We start from the raw sequence: 13,664 nt of genomic DNA, 5'->3' as shown, positions 1-13,664 counted from the left end.
ACTATTATTATCATTTGTGACACTCTAGAAGGTCCTTCCCACCCCTGTATCTCTTTCTTACATGCATAGCTTAAAAGTCCTTCTCTGCTTATTTCTTTGAATGATAGTTCTTCCAAAGCTCCAATGAAGAAACTCAAAATAGCACTTGACAAGACCGTGTGAAGGTTAAGAACAGGGACTTGAGGTCTAATGCTTCACCTCGTCTGCTGTGTGGCCTTGGGCAGCTCCCTAGCCTCTCTGAGCCTTGATTCTTTTTCTTTTGATGAGATAACAGATCCAGATGTGGGCTTCATTTTTTTTCTTCCAATATTTATTTTTAAATATTTGGCTTCACCGGGTCTTAGTTGCTACATGTAGATTCTTTAGTTGTGGCTTGTGAACTCTTAGTTGCAGATGTGGGATCTATTAATAGTTCCTGACCAGGAATTGGGAGTGTGGAGTCTTAGCCTCTGGACCATCAGGGAAATCCCTCTAGGGTTCTTTTGAACACGAAACAAGATCAAGTGTTTAAGACATTCAGCGTGGTGTGCGGCGTGGCCTGCGTGGTTGAGCAACAGGAGGCTGTCACTTTGCAAGGTGCTGGTCACACATCACTGCATCAAGGCTGCCCTCAATTCTGAGCCGGCAGTGCAGGGTTCACCACGCCCCTGCTGGGGGAGAAGACTGAGGTCATGAGAGGGGAAGTGACTTTCCAAGCTGGGCTGGACCTTGGCCTCCCGGCTTGGATACTGGCCTTCAGAGCCTGGCTCAGGTGGCCATCACTCTTGAAGTGATGTGAGGAATCAGAGGCTTTGCTCCTGACCTGAGGCCAGGAGGGAGGGAAGGGGGCCGGCAGGGGCAGTGGTAGGTCTGAGTGTGAGGTTACAGATGGGGCTGGGGAGGGGACTTCAGGAGTCACAGCGAACCTTCCCCTTCACATCTTTGCCCCAACCCAGCCCACTCTTTGCTGCTGTGTGAGCGACCCCATGCACCCTCCTCCTGCAGCTCCCAGGGCTTTGCTCTGGGCTCAGGGGCAGTGGGTGGCTAGAATAGAGCCCTTCCGCAGGACTGGAAGTGGTGTGCCTGCCCTCTGCCCCCTGGGGCATGGCCTTCTCTGGTGCCTCCCAGGCTCAGGAGGCTAGAGACTGGCCCTGACCCAGGGAAAAGCTTTAGACATGATTTCATTTTTTATTGAGATTGTAAGTGGTGGGGGAAAAGACAAGTAAAAAAATAGCCCATCTGGGCTGAGCAGGGGAGAAAGCAATTTCCTTCTGAAATCTCCTTTTCTCTGATTCTCAAAATATTAGAAGAAAATTTAGAAATGTCTTGGTGCCTCTGGCTGGGGTGTGGGCCAGACCACCTAAGAGTCACTAGGGTGGGGTCCAGAGAGGTGGCTGGGGAGTGGTGAGGAGGAACCAAGGCCTTTTGAGTTCCAGTCCAAGCCTCAAGGCCAGGTGGGGGGGGGTGGGGTGGGTGGAGGGTGGGGTGTGGGGGGATTGTGGGGCAGAGGGAGCGCTGAGGATGGAGGGTGACAGGGACCGGCAGGGGTCGGAGGTCCTGGTGGGCAGAAGGGAGGAGGAAGAAACAGCAGAGACTCCCAGGCTGCTGGGGCCAGGGGTCGTCCAGCACCTAAAGGAAGTCCGTGCCTGGGGTCAGCATCTCAGGAGATCTCATGGGGCAGAAGCACAGATCCATCCTGAAGGACAGGGCGTTCTAATCCCCTTCCTGGAAGGACCCACAGGTGCTGGGTAGTCAGGTGGTCCCTCGGAGGCCTTGTCAGGGACTGCAGGGCAAGCGTGGTAAAGGGCCAGCCTGAGCCTGTCCTCTCGGGCCATTCTCCACGTTCCCCAGATGCCCCCTCCTCAGCCTCTGCTTCTGTGAGTGGGCGTGGTCCAGTAGGCATGGCATAGCTGTGAGGATTCCAGCTTGGGGGGCAGAATGGGCCCTTGCGGGTGGGGCAGAAATAGAGGCTGAGGCTCACTGTAGGGGCTTCCTCTGGTCTTGTCCTTTCCTATGACATGGTGCTAACCCCATGTCCTAAAGCACCAACCCTCCAACTAACCCATCAGCCACCAGAGTCTGCCAACTTGCCAATTAAGCCATCACCTCACTAACCAATCCAGGAACCACCAGCCAGCACATCACCTACTGTACCTGGTGCCATTACACCACCCTGGCAACCCTCTAAGCAGCTACCAACCAACCCACCAACCAGAAAACCCACCAACCCGTCTGCCAACTCAGCTGCTCTCCCACCATTCTACCACCCCACTAACCAGCCTATCAACCAACTCACCAGTCAACCCATACCTCACCGTCCGATCTGAAGATAGAAGCTACACAGTAATTGAACAGGAAAGGCTTGGTATAAAGAATTACTGACTGGAATAGGGGCTGACTTACTAAGGGTTACCTACTGTCTGTTTTAATAGGAGACTGATTTGCTTACTCTAAAGAAACATGGGAATAGCAGCTGTGGGGAGTGGCCACTGCCTCTGGGGCTGAGGCAGAGGTTGAAGGAAGGAACCAACCCGGAAGAGCCTCCCCCACCTACACCACCTACACGCAACCAGGGCTGATGATGTCACCATTGGGCTAAGGGAGTCACGGCGAGGCCCCTGGGATGGCAGAAGACTTGGCGAGGTGCCATGCTGGCAGGACTCCCTGGGAAGCTGCCTTTGGGGTTGCTCAGGGAAGGTACGCTGTCGATGCCTCACTGCAGGGGCCTGGAAGGGAAGCCCCTTCTTCCTGCAGTGTCTCTGCTCTTGCTACTAACAAAGCTTAACAGAGGACTTCCCTGGTGGTCCAGGGGTTGCGAATCTGCCTGCCAATGGGAGGCATGGGATCGATCCCCGATCTGGGAAGATCCCACATGCTGCGGAGCAACGAAGCCCATCCACCACAACCACTGAGCCCGCGCTCTAGAGTCTGTGCTCCACAGCAAGGGAAGCCGCTGCAGTGAGAAGGCCCCTGCTCGCCACAGCTAGGAATGAAGACCCAGTGCTGTCAAAAATAAGTACATAAAATTTTAAAACATTAAAAAAAAACATTAATGGAGAGCCAGCTGGTAAAGGAGAAACATTCACAGAGTCCAGCCATGACTCTTCAGGTGTTGAAGAGTCATCTGAAGCTAAGAGGCAGTAAGATAATAATCGACATGCCCCTTCTCCCACCTTCCCCTAACGCAGCAAATCAGTTCATTGGCCAATCAACCAATCAACGAACAAGACTACTTTTCCAGCAACCCATCCCACACCCCATTAATTGGCCATCCTCTAACCTCTGTACCAACCTACCAAACTACCTACCAGCCAGCCCCAGCAACCTAGTTTTCTCTCTTTTTTTCATTGGTGTGTATCTGTTAATTTCATACTCCTAATTTATCTCTCTCTGCCTTTCTCCTTTGGTAACTTGTAAGACTGTTCATGGGGTTCTCCAGGCAAGACTGCTGAAGTGGTTTGCCATTCCCTTCTCCAGTGGACCACGTTTTGTCAGAACTCTCCACCATGACCCGCCCGTCTTGGGTGGCCCTACATGGCATAGCTCATGGTTTCACTGAGTTAGACAAGGCTGTGGTCCATATGATCAGTTTGGTTAGTTTTCTATGATTGTGGTTTTCATTCTGTCTACCTTCTGGCGAATAAGGATAAGAGGCTTATGGAAGCTTTCCAATAGTCATGTATGGATGTGAGAATTGGACTATAAAGAAAGCTGAGTGCCGAAAAATTGATGCTTTTGAACTGTGATATTGCGAGAAGACTCTTGAAAGTCCCTTGGACTGCAAAGAAATCAAAGCAGTCAATCCTAAAGGAAATCAGTCCTGAATATTCATTGGAAGGACTGATGCTGAAGCTGAAACTCCAATACTTTGGCCACCTGATGCCCAGAACTGACTCATTGGAAAAGACCCTGATGCTGGGAAAGATTGAAGGCAGGAGGAGGAGGAGAAGGGGATGACAGAGGATAGTTGGATGGCATCACCTACTCAATGGACATGAGTTTGAGGAAGCTCTGGAAGTTGGTGATGGACAGAGAAGCCTGGTATGCTGCAGTCCATGGGGTTGCAAAGAGTCGGACATGACTGAGCAACTGAACTGAACTGAACCTTAAGACTGGTATTTATGTCTTTGAGTCTGTTTTATTGATGTTACTCTGTTCCAGGCACTGTGCTCAGATCTGTGTGGACAGTTTCCACCCTAAAGGAGAAGTACTTTGGAGTAATTTATCTAGATAGGGGAAACATATGACCAGCTAAGAGTTAACAGGGACCCATCACACAGGTGACATCATTAAATGAACAAACTCTGAAGTTAGTGGCGAGAGAAATGGTGTGGGACAGCTTTGTGGAGGAGGGGAAGTGATTTGTGTTTTGAAGACTGAACAGAATGGAGGTTTGGATTGGAAAAGGGATTTAGAGGAGGGCAGGTAGGGACGAGCATCTCCCATATCTCTGGATGGAGGACTCAGGCACATGAAGACTTCAGCATGAAGGGTTCTCCGTGCTCAGCAGGCCCTTCACCCACAGCTGCACTGGATCTGCCTGTGATGGGGAAGCACCATCATGACCCTGGGAGGGGTGCTGATCATACATACCATCAGCTTATCCCACAGGCAGTGGACAGGCTTTCTATCTAACATGGCTCTTCCATTTTCATCAAGGACAAAAATGAAAAGGAAAAAAGGTTCAGGCAGAATTCAGGAAGAACTTCTAGTTCAGACCAGCAGGAGTCTCAGGAATCACTTCTCTGTAGACCTTAAAGAAGAGAGACTCCTGTCTAGGTGGGCTGGCTGAGATATTAACCTGCTCAGAGGCAGGGGAATAACAGAGATGACCCTTTCTAACCTCATTGTTAAAGAGTTCCCTGTGCCCCAGGTCCACCTGTTTCTAGGCTCCCAACAGCCCAAGTGCCATTAAGTCTCTCGGAATAAAAATCTGACTTCAGAATCAATTGATGGAGAAAGGTTCTCCAAACATTCGTCAGCGAAGGTAATTAAATTCCGATAGGAGAAGATGGAGCGGTGTGACAGGGCGGTGGGGGCAGCATGCTGGCGCCGGGCTGCTGAGCAGTGAAATCGCAGGCGTGCGCCCCCAAAGCTGGCAGCAGCACAAAGGAAATTGGAGCAGTCAAATATTTCCCTCCTCGTTGAGTTCCATTTACATGTTTATAATAGAGGTTCTTAAGGCCCTAATGAGAAGGCTGCTCATTGCAGGGAAGAGGATGATTAAGGCTCTGCCAGACGCGATCAGGGACAGGAACAAAGGCCTGTTAATTACTACAGAAGGACAGGAGGGGAGCCAGGCTCGGCTCGCAGCTCCCCAGGGCCTCCCCAGGCTGGTGCCTCCTCTTCTCCAGGCACACCTTTGCCCCTAGTGCTTCCCCGCATCCCCCCCTCCTCCCACCTATGACCTCCAAGGGGTGGGGTGGACGGATCCCCAGGGCTCACAGGGGCTCAAAGATGCAGATGTTCCCATTTCCCCTCCTTAGGGGGTCATTTCAGGCTCTACCTGAAGATGCCCTGTGGTGGGGGGAGGGCGGGCTGGGGAGTGGAGGGAAGGGAACAGAGGAAACGACTGCAGAACTGGTTGGCCTCCCACAGACCTGCGGCCTCCAGGAGGCAGCTTGCAGGGTCTTCCGGGCCCTCGAGGGGCACAAGGCCCCTCTTCCCAGCCTTTAGGACAGTGGGGACACAAGGCTATGTCTGTGGCGATCCAGGCCACAGTGACGTGGTGATGTCATCTGATACGAAGGCTGAGAGAGCCTCCCAAGTTGATTTCAAGTCCACTTTAATAACCAGAGTTCATGATGTGGTGGACAAAAGTATACACTTGGGCCAACAGACTTAGGGCAAGACAGACCTAGGTTCAAATCCCGGGTCTGCTATCTGCCAGTAAGCTTCAGATGCTCCCTGCTGGCTCAGATGGTAAAGAATCTGTCTGCAATGCAGGAGACCTGGGTTCAATCCCTGAGTCAGGAAGATCCCCTGGAGAAGGAATGGCAACCTACTCCAGTATGCTTGCCTGGAGAATTCCATGGACAGAGAAGCCTGGCGGGCTACAGTCCATGGGGTTGCAAAGAGCTGGACATGACTAACACTTTCACTTTTCACTTTCAGTCTCTTCATGGATAGAAAGGGAATGGCCACACCTACAAACCTACACTGGGCTCGTTTGACGACTGGGTGAGATAATGCAGGTAGTCTGGCACACAGTGGGTGCTCAGTGCATGTTGGTGACCTTCCACCGGTTCTCTGGGGCTGAGTTGGTAGCCTGAGGGGAAGACCTTGGGAGTCTTCTCTCAGACCTCGCAGGGCCTGGGGCTGAGCCTGTTCAGCGCTGGTGTCCTTCAGCAGGTCCCCTTCAGCAGGTCCCTGCCCTGTGTCTACTCGGCTCGTGCTGGGTGTCTGCAGACAATCTGGGAAGAGCAGCTCTCAGTCCCCCAGGGAAGGCTGGGGGCACTGCCTCTGGGTGACTGTCCACCCAGTACTGTGCGTTTTCACCTGAGTACCATCCTGAGATCCTCACCTGAGCACCATCCTGAGGGCCTCACCTGAGTACCATCCTGAGGGCCTCACCTGAGTACCATCCTGAGATCCTCACCTGAGTACCATCCTGAGGACCTCACCTGTGCTCCATCCTGAGATCCTCACCTGTGCTCCATCCTGAGATCCTCACCTGAGTACCATCCTGAGGGCCTCACCTGAGTACTATCCTGAGGACCTCACCTGTGCTCCATCCTGAGATCCTCACCTGAGCACCATCCTGAGGGCCTCACCTGTGCTCCATCCTGAGGACCTCACCTGTGCTCTATCCTGAGGACCTCATCTGTGCTGCATCCTACTCCTCAGGGCTCAAGAGGTGAGGGGAAGATGATAGGAGAGAGATGAGAGGAACAGGCCTGGGTGTCTCCCTGATTTCCCCATGGGGAAGGAGGATCAGAAGAATAAGAGTTACGTCATACAAAGTAGAGTGAATCTGGCAGTCAAGAGTGGAATTTGAAAAACTTTGATTTTTAGGAAAACGATCATCTTGTAAAGGCCTCAACCAGAAATTTCCCAATTAGAATCTTGGTTGTGGGCCTGGGGGATATAGAGGAGATGAGAAAGATTCTGAAGGCAAGGCAAAGACCTTAAGATGAGAGGCCCAAACTCCCTGGAGAATATGGTGCTATCTTGGCTTTCTCAGGGGTCACTCATGGGCACTCAGAGGCTGTGATGTCATGGAAGGGATGGTGGGGGAAGGCAACTAGGCTGTCTCAGGTGTCTTGTGTGCCAAGGTGCTTTCCTTGGAGCTGTCTATGGTGCTGGCCTCACGTCTCATCTAGCACACACGGCCTGGCTGGCCTTATCTCTCCAGCTGGTTGCTTGCCAGGTCTGTCATCTCCAGAACACCTGGCCATAGCACTGACCCCTACTGCAAGTCCCAGAACTTTCAGGCATACCTAACTTTAAGATGAATTTTAGCTCATGTCTTACTGTTAACAATAACCTAACCCAATAACAATAACCTGATCATAATGTACAGTTTAGAGTTCACCTTAATTAGGACTCTAACTGGAATGCAGACTTGAATCCAGTACAAATCTGAAGTTCAGTTCCACTCTCATCCCTTCCTTGAGATGAATCTTAAACACTATCCTCACTCTAACCTCAGCCCTAGTATCGGTCTGCGCTTGACCTCTCACCCTACTCTCAGACTATACCTGAGCCCTGAAGTCTTGGGCGTGAGTGAAGACTGGCTCCTCCCTCCCTCCTTCCTCCACTCTCGCTCCTTGTCAACATGGTTGAGCACCTGTGTTGGGGTAGAGAGTTGTGTCCTTCTACCCCTGTTCTCAGGGAACTTGGCCCTCAGTGTCCTCACTCACAGAAAAGCCCAGGGGTTGATTAAGTCATGCCAGCGTCAGCCCTGATGACATTCTCCCAAGAGGAAAGTCTGTGGAGAAGACATCGTTATCATTTTCCAAAGGCAAACAACAGGTGGGCCGTGGGATGCTTTGGGCTCTGCCCACCACCACCTGCTGTGTTTCTTTGCCTCCGGTCCATCGTGCCTCTCGTGTGAGTGGGGAGGGGAGTGATGGTACCTCTCATGGAGGAGAATTTCACGGAGGAAAAGCAAAGAACTGGTTTGTATGTAAATGAAGAGGGGTGCTGAGCGGCACAGTAGAATCAGACACGAAATCACTAGCTACAAGTCCCTCTCATGCTCATCCCACTGCAGCCTCACAATACTCTCTGAATGGGGAGGTGGGGTCCCATTTTGAAGCCGAGAAAGTTGAGGTTCTGAGAGGTGAAACGACTTGTCTAGGTGGAGAACCTGGGAGTTGTATACAAGTCTTCAGGCTACAAGGCCCTGAAGCTGGGGAAGGGATTCTAGAGGAGGCGGGGGAGGGCTTCACGAGTGAGGGGAGGGGGTTTTTCAGCCACAGGGATGCGGTGCTGGAAGAGGCGAGTTGTGGGTTGAGGTGGGCGTTGAAGAAGAGAGGCTGGTCAAAGCTGAGACGGGTGGATGGGCTGGGAAGGCACCTGGAGGCTGGTCTGGACTTTGCCTTGACTCAAGGCTGGGCACTGGGGGAAGCTCAGAGGGAGAAGAGAACCCCGTAGCTGATTCTTCCTGCGAGGTCTTCCCATGTGCCACGTGGAGAAGCCAAAGAGTGAGATGGAAAAGGGGAGCAGTGGAGAAGCCAGGATAAGGCGTGCAATGTTCCTGGGGTCCACGGCCTACTGACCCTCCCCTCCTCGGCAGCGTCCCCCTCCATCCTGGGGTCTTCTGCTCATAGCCAGAGGGACCTTCTGTGATGCTCATGACTACTCTCCTCTCCAAGAAGCTGGGCTGCTTCCTTTTTTCTGCCAAATCCCATCCAACTCTATTTCTTGGCTTTCTGGTCCCTTGTAGTTGAGGTGAATATATAAAAAGTCTTCCAAATTCTTGCATTGTTGAGACTGAAAGGAGCACTGATATAATGACTGGGTGGAGGCTGCCGGTGTGATAACGGGGTGTACACCATGGTCTCACCCCTCCAGCCCAAACCCTGGGCGCCCTAACACTACCCCCAACTCCTAAGATCCTGCCAAGGTGTGTGCCTACACCTTCTGGGGCCTGGAGGGCTCTTTACTGTGAGAGGAAAGGTGTGGCATGGGGGTCAGAAGCTGAGCCCTGGACCCAGCTCTCCACTCGTGGTGTTCGGATTTTGGGTGGGGCACCCCTCCTCCTGGGCTTGTCTCCCTGTGTGCTGTGCTAAGTCTCTCAGATGTGTCCAGCTCTTTGTGACCCCGTGGACTGTAGCTCACCAGGCTCCTCTGTCTATGGGGATTCTCCAGGCAAGAATACTGGAGTGGGTTGCCATGCCCTCCTCCAGGGGACCTTCCTGACCCAGGGATTGAACCCAGTTCTCCTGGATTGCAGGTGGATTCCTTACTGTCTGAGCCACCAGGGAAGCCCAGATATTCACTCCTGCTCAGCTTCTCTTCCAAGCAGATGGAGAATGTGACAGCACTCAGAAAATGGATGCACTGTTTACATGAGGCTTGCCGACCGGAGTTATTGTTCCTTTTCTTGCCCAAATTTTGGCCCTAATTATTATTTTTTATTTTTAATTATGGTAAAATACACATAACATAAAATTGCCATCTTAAGCATTTTTAAGTGTATGGTTCAGTAGTGTTCATTGTAATCGTATTATTGTGCAACACCTCTCCAGAATTTTTCATCTTGTGAGTCTGAAGCTCTGGACTCATGAAGCAACAATTCCCCATTCCCCACTCCCTCCAGCCCCTGGCGACAAGCATTCTGCTTTGTGTTCCCATGGATTTCACTACTCTAAGAACCTTGTGTAAGTGGAACTGAAGAGCATTTGTCTGTTTGTAACTGGTGTATTTCACTTAGCATAATGTCCTCAAGGTTTAGTATCATATGATAGTTCCATTTGTAACTTTGAGAGGAACCCCCACACTGCTTTTTTAAGAACTTATTTATTTATTTACTTTTGGCTGTTGCGAGGTCTTGGTTGCTGTGCCCGGGCTTTCTCTAGTTGCAGTGTGTGGGCTTTGCATTGCAGTGGCTTTTCTTGTTGCAGAGCATAGGCTCTGGGCGCACAGGCTCAGTAGTTGTGGCACATGAGCTTAGTTACTCCTTGCATGTGGGATCTCCCCTAACTGGGGATCGAACCCACATCCCTTGCATTGTCAGGCAGAATCTTAACCACCGGACCACCGGGGAGTCCACCATACTGTTTTCTGTAGTGACTACACCATTTTATATTCCCACCAGCAGAATATAAGGGTTTCAATTTCACCATGTCCTTATCAACATTTGCTTTTTTTGATAGTCGGCCGACTAATGGGCATGAGGTGTGATATTTCATTGTGGTTTTGATTTTCATTTAGTTTCAATTTATTTATTTAGGCCCCTATTTAGTTTAATTTCCTTCCACCATGAAGCTTTCATTTCCTGCGGCATTCAGCGACCCTGCTCTGCTCCTTCCAGGATTCTCTGGCTGGTCTTGCAGTGGGTACCTGATTAGTGCCCCTCCCATCGATCACAGACTGCCAGCCCTGCGTGGGGGAGGTGGTATCTTTCCTCTGTCAGCTTTAGCACAGCCTTGGGTGCCCAAGGAGGCCCCATCATGTTGACTGGATGTTGATTGAACCAGTCTTTAGTTCAATGTTTTTCAAACTTGAATCAGAACCAATGAATCAGAGTTGTCTGGTGGACTTGATAAACCTTGAATTGCTAAGCCCCATCCCCAATATGGGCTTCCCAGGTGGCACTAGTGATAAAGAATCTGCCTACCAACGCAGGAGATGCAGAAGACTCTGGTTTGATTTCTGGGTGGGGAAGATCTCCTGGAGAAGGAAATGGCAACCCACTCCAGTATTCCTGCCTGGGAAGTCCCATGGACAGAGGAGCCTGGCGGGCAACAGTCCATAAGGTCGCAAAGAGTTGGACATGACTGAGTGAGTGCAAACAACACATTCCCAATTTCTGATTCAATAAATGTGGGGTTGTTGTTCAGATATGTCCCACTCTGTGACCCCATGGACTACAACATACCAGGCCTCTCTGTCCCTCACCATCTCCTGAAGTTTGCCCAAGTTCGTGTCCATTGCATTGATGATGCCGTCCAGCCACGTCATCCTCTGATGCCCTCTTCTCCTTCTGCCCTCAGTATTTCCCAGCATGACGGACTTTTCCAATGAGTCGGCTATTCCAGTCAGGTGACCAAAATACTGGAGCTTCAGCTTCAGCATCAGTCCTTCCAAATGATGCAATTCAGGGTTGATTTCCCTTAAGATTGACTGGCTTGATCTCCTTGCTGTCCAAGGGACTCTCAGGAGTCTTCTCCAGCACCACAGTCCGAAGGCCTCAGTTCTTTGGTAGGGCCTCAGAGTCTGCCTCAGGTGACGCTGATGCTGCTGGTCCAGGGACCACACTTGAGAACCACTGCTGTTCTTAGCAAAAACCTTGCCTGCCTTCCAGGGATCCTTCAGTCTAAGGGGGAACGTGCTGAGAGGAGATGTTCTCAGGGGGGTTGTGTGTGTGGTGGGGAGGAGCAGCACCTTAGCCACCCAAGAGGCGAGCTCCTCTTGCCTAGAGGCAGCAGCAGCCTCCACTGTTTTTGGAGAACATTCATTCGTGTTGGCTGTCCTCAGCCAGAGCTGCGCCATCCAAGTTTAATCTGCGCAGAGCAATTAGAGGGAGGGAGCCGAGCAGGGAGTGGGGGCTGGGGGAAGGCAGCTGCATATTTCATGCTATTCCAGGCTTTGAAGGTCCCAGGAAGGCAGGCTCATGGCAGTCAGTGACAGCTTCGTCGCAATGAGGGATGGGAGATACACCCTGCCGGGGGCGGGGTGCAGAGCCTGGGGCTCATCACGGGGGTGGAAGGACTGTGGAGCAGGTAGGGGAGGTAAGGGTTTAGATGGAAGCAGGGGAGGAGACTCTGTCATCAAGGCCCTCCAGTAGCCCAACTCCTTCTCCTCCAAGATGTAGGGGTGGTCCTGCGTTTCCAGGAAGATTTTCAGCTGCAGCCTCTAAGGGCTTGCCTCTGTCCCCAGGGACATATCTGGACCATTCTTCTCCCTCCAAAGAGATATCTCAACAGTCACAGAAGCTTCTGGCAGAGCAAAACCCCAGGGTCCCTGAAATTGTCCCCAGCTGGTGGTATCAGGAGTCTCTGAATTGAAGAGAATGGGGCTTCCCTGGTGCCTCAAATGGTAAAGAATCTGCCCTCAATGCGGGAGACCTGGGTTTGATCCCTAGGTTGGGAAGATCCTCTGGAGAAGGGAACGGCTACCCACTCCAGTATTCTTGCCTGGAGAATTCCATGGACAGAGGAGGTGGGGTAGGACACAACTGAGCAGCCAATACTTTCACTTTATTTTTCACAGGGCTCTTTACTATTTGGTCTCAGATCTGCATCCTGTTTGCCCCTTCCTCCTCCATCCCTCACCCCAACCTCCCACCAGTAGAGGTCAATTTTTGAAAAGCTTGTAACTGAGGGTTTGGTAAGGATCTCTGAACATTCTAAAAATGCCCCCTCCTTTCTCTTAGTTAGGGTCATACTGCCCTGGATCCTTAGCACAGACCTGATGTAGGAATTTAGATCTGCAATTCAGGGTGATAGAAGAAAAAAGGAGGCAGGGCCCTTGCTCAGAGACAAGCCTGGCTTGGGGACACTGACTGGGACCAGAGTAGGGGTCTGAGTGGGGTCCGCGCCTTCAGTTTTCAAGATACAGACTCAAAGGGCTGTTAGCACCCAGAGGTGGCTGCATGGACAAGCATGGCCTCCCTGGGCTCAGCAGGATACCATGTGAGCCTCATAGAGTCTGTGACTGTGGTTTCTTTACTCACAGATATCCAGATGGTCATCAGAGGTGGGATGGCATGGATACTTGGACAGGAGCCAGGCAGCCTCAGCTGCACTTCTGGCCTGTCCCAGCCCTGCCCCATTTCTAGGGCTCCATTTGTCCTGCCAAAGGACTTTTTAGAGCCATGGGGTAGGACCAGTCCCTGGGAGGTGGGAAGGGTTGATGTCAATGTGGTATGTCTTTCAATCAGATGGACCGGGGTTCAGATCCTGCCTTTGCTTCCTAATTTCTTGAGAGGTGAACTTGGGAAAGTCATGTGACTTCCAGAGTCTCAATTTGCTCATCTTGAAAGTGGGGATGTAATTTCAATTTTGCAAGGATGTTGTGAGGATATGATACATGAAAAACAGCACAGTGCCTGGCACCTGTGAGCTCCTGATAATGGGCACATGCAAGACCTTGGGAGGGGTGCACTGAAGCTGTTCAGGGCCTTATCTGGCCCTGGGTAAGATCCCTCCAGCCCAGACCAGGTGGAACCAGGGACCTGGCCTCCAGCCCCCTCCCTCAGAGCGAGTTGGAGTGAGCATTCAATCCTGATTAGCTCCACCAGGCTCCCTCGTAACCTTTTCATTAGGAAATTATGTTTAATAGAAATTGTTCTGACATCTCTCAACAGCGTTTCCCTGCAATTCATTACCACCTCGGGGGAGGGGGGCAGGTGGCTGAGCGACTCTGGGGCCTGGATCCACGGGGAGGCCCCCCCCACCCCGTCCCCTCCCCTTGTCCAGTGCTGCCTGTGTGGACGTGGGATAGAGTCTCGGTGATCCCACTGAGAGGCAGGCCAGCTGTTGGAGTAGAGACAGGAACGCTGCTCTCAGCACCCT

This window comes from Bos mutus, chromosome 15, assembly GCF_027580195.1.
Source record: "Bos mutus isolate GX-2022 chromosome 15, NWIPB_WYAK_1.1, whole genome shotgun sequence".
Classification (NCBI taxonomy): Eukaryota; Metazoa; Chordata; class Mammalia; order Artiodactyla; family Bovidae; genus Bos; species Bos mutus.
Note: the sequence above shows the minus strand (reverse complement) of the source record.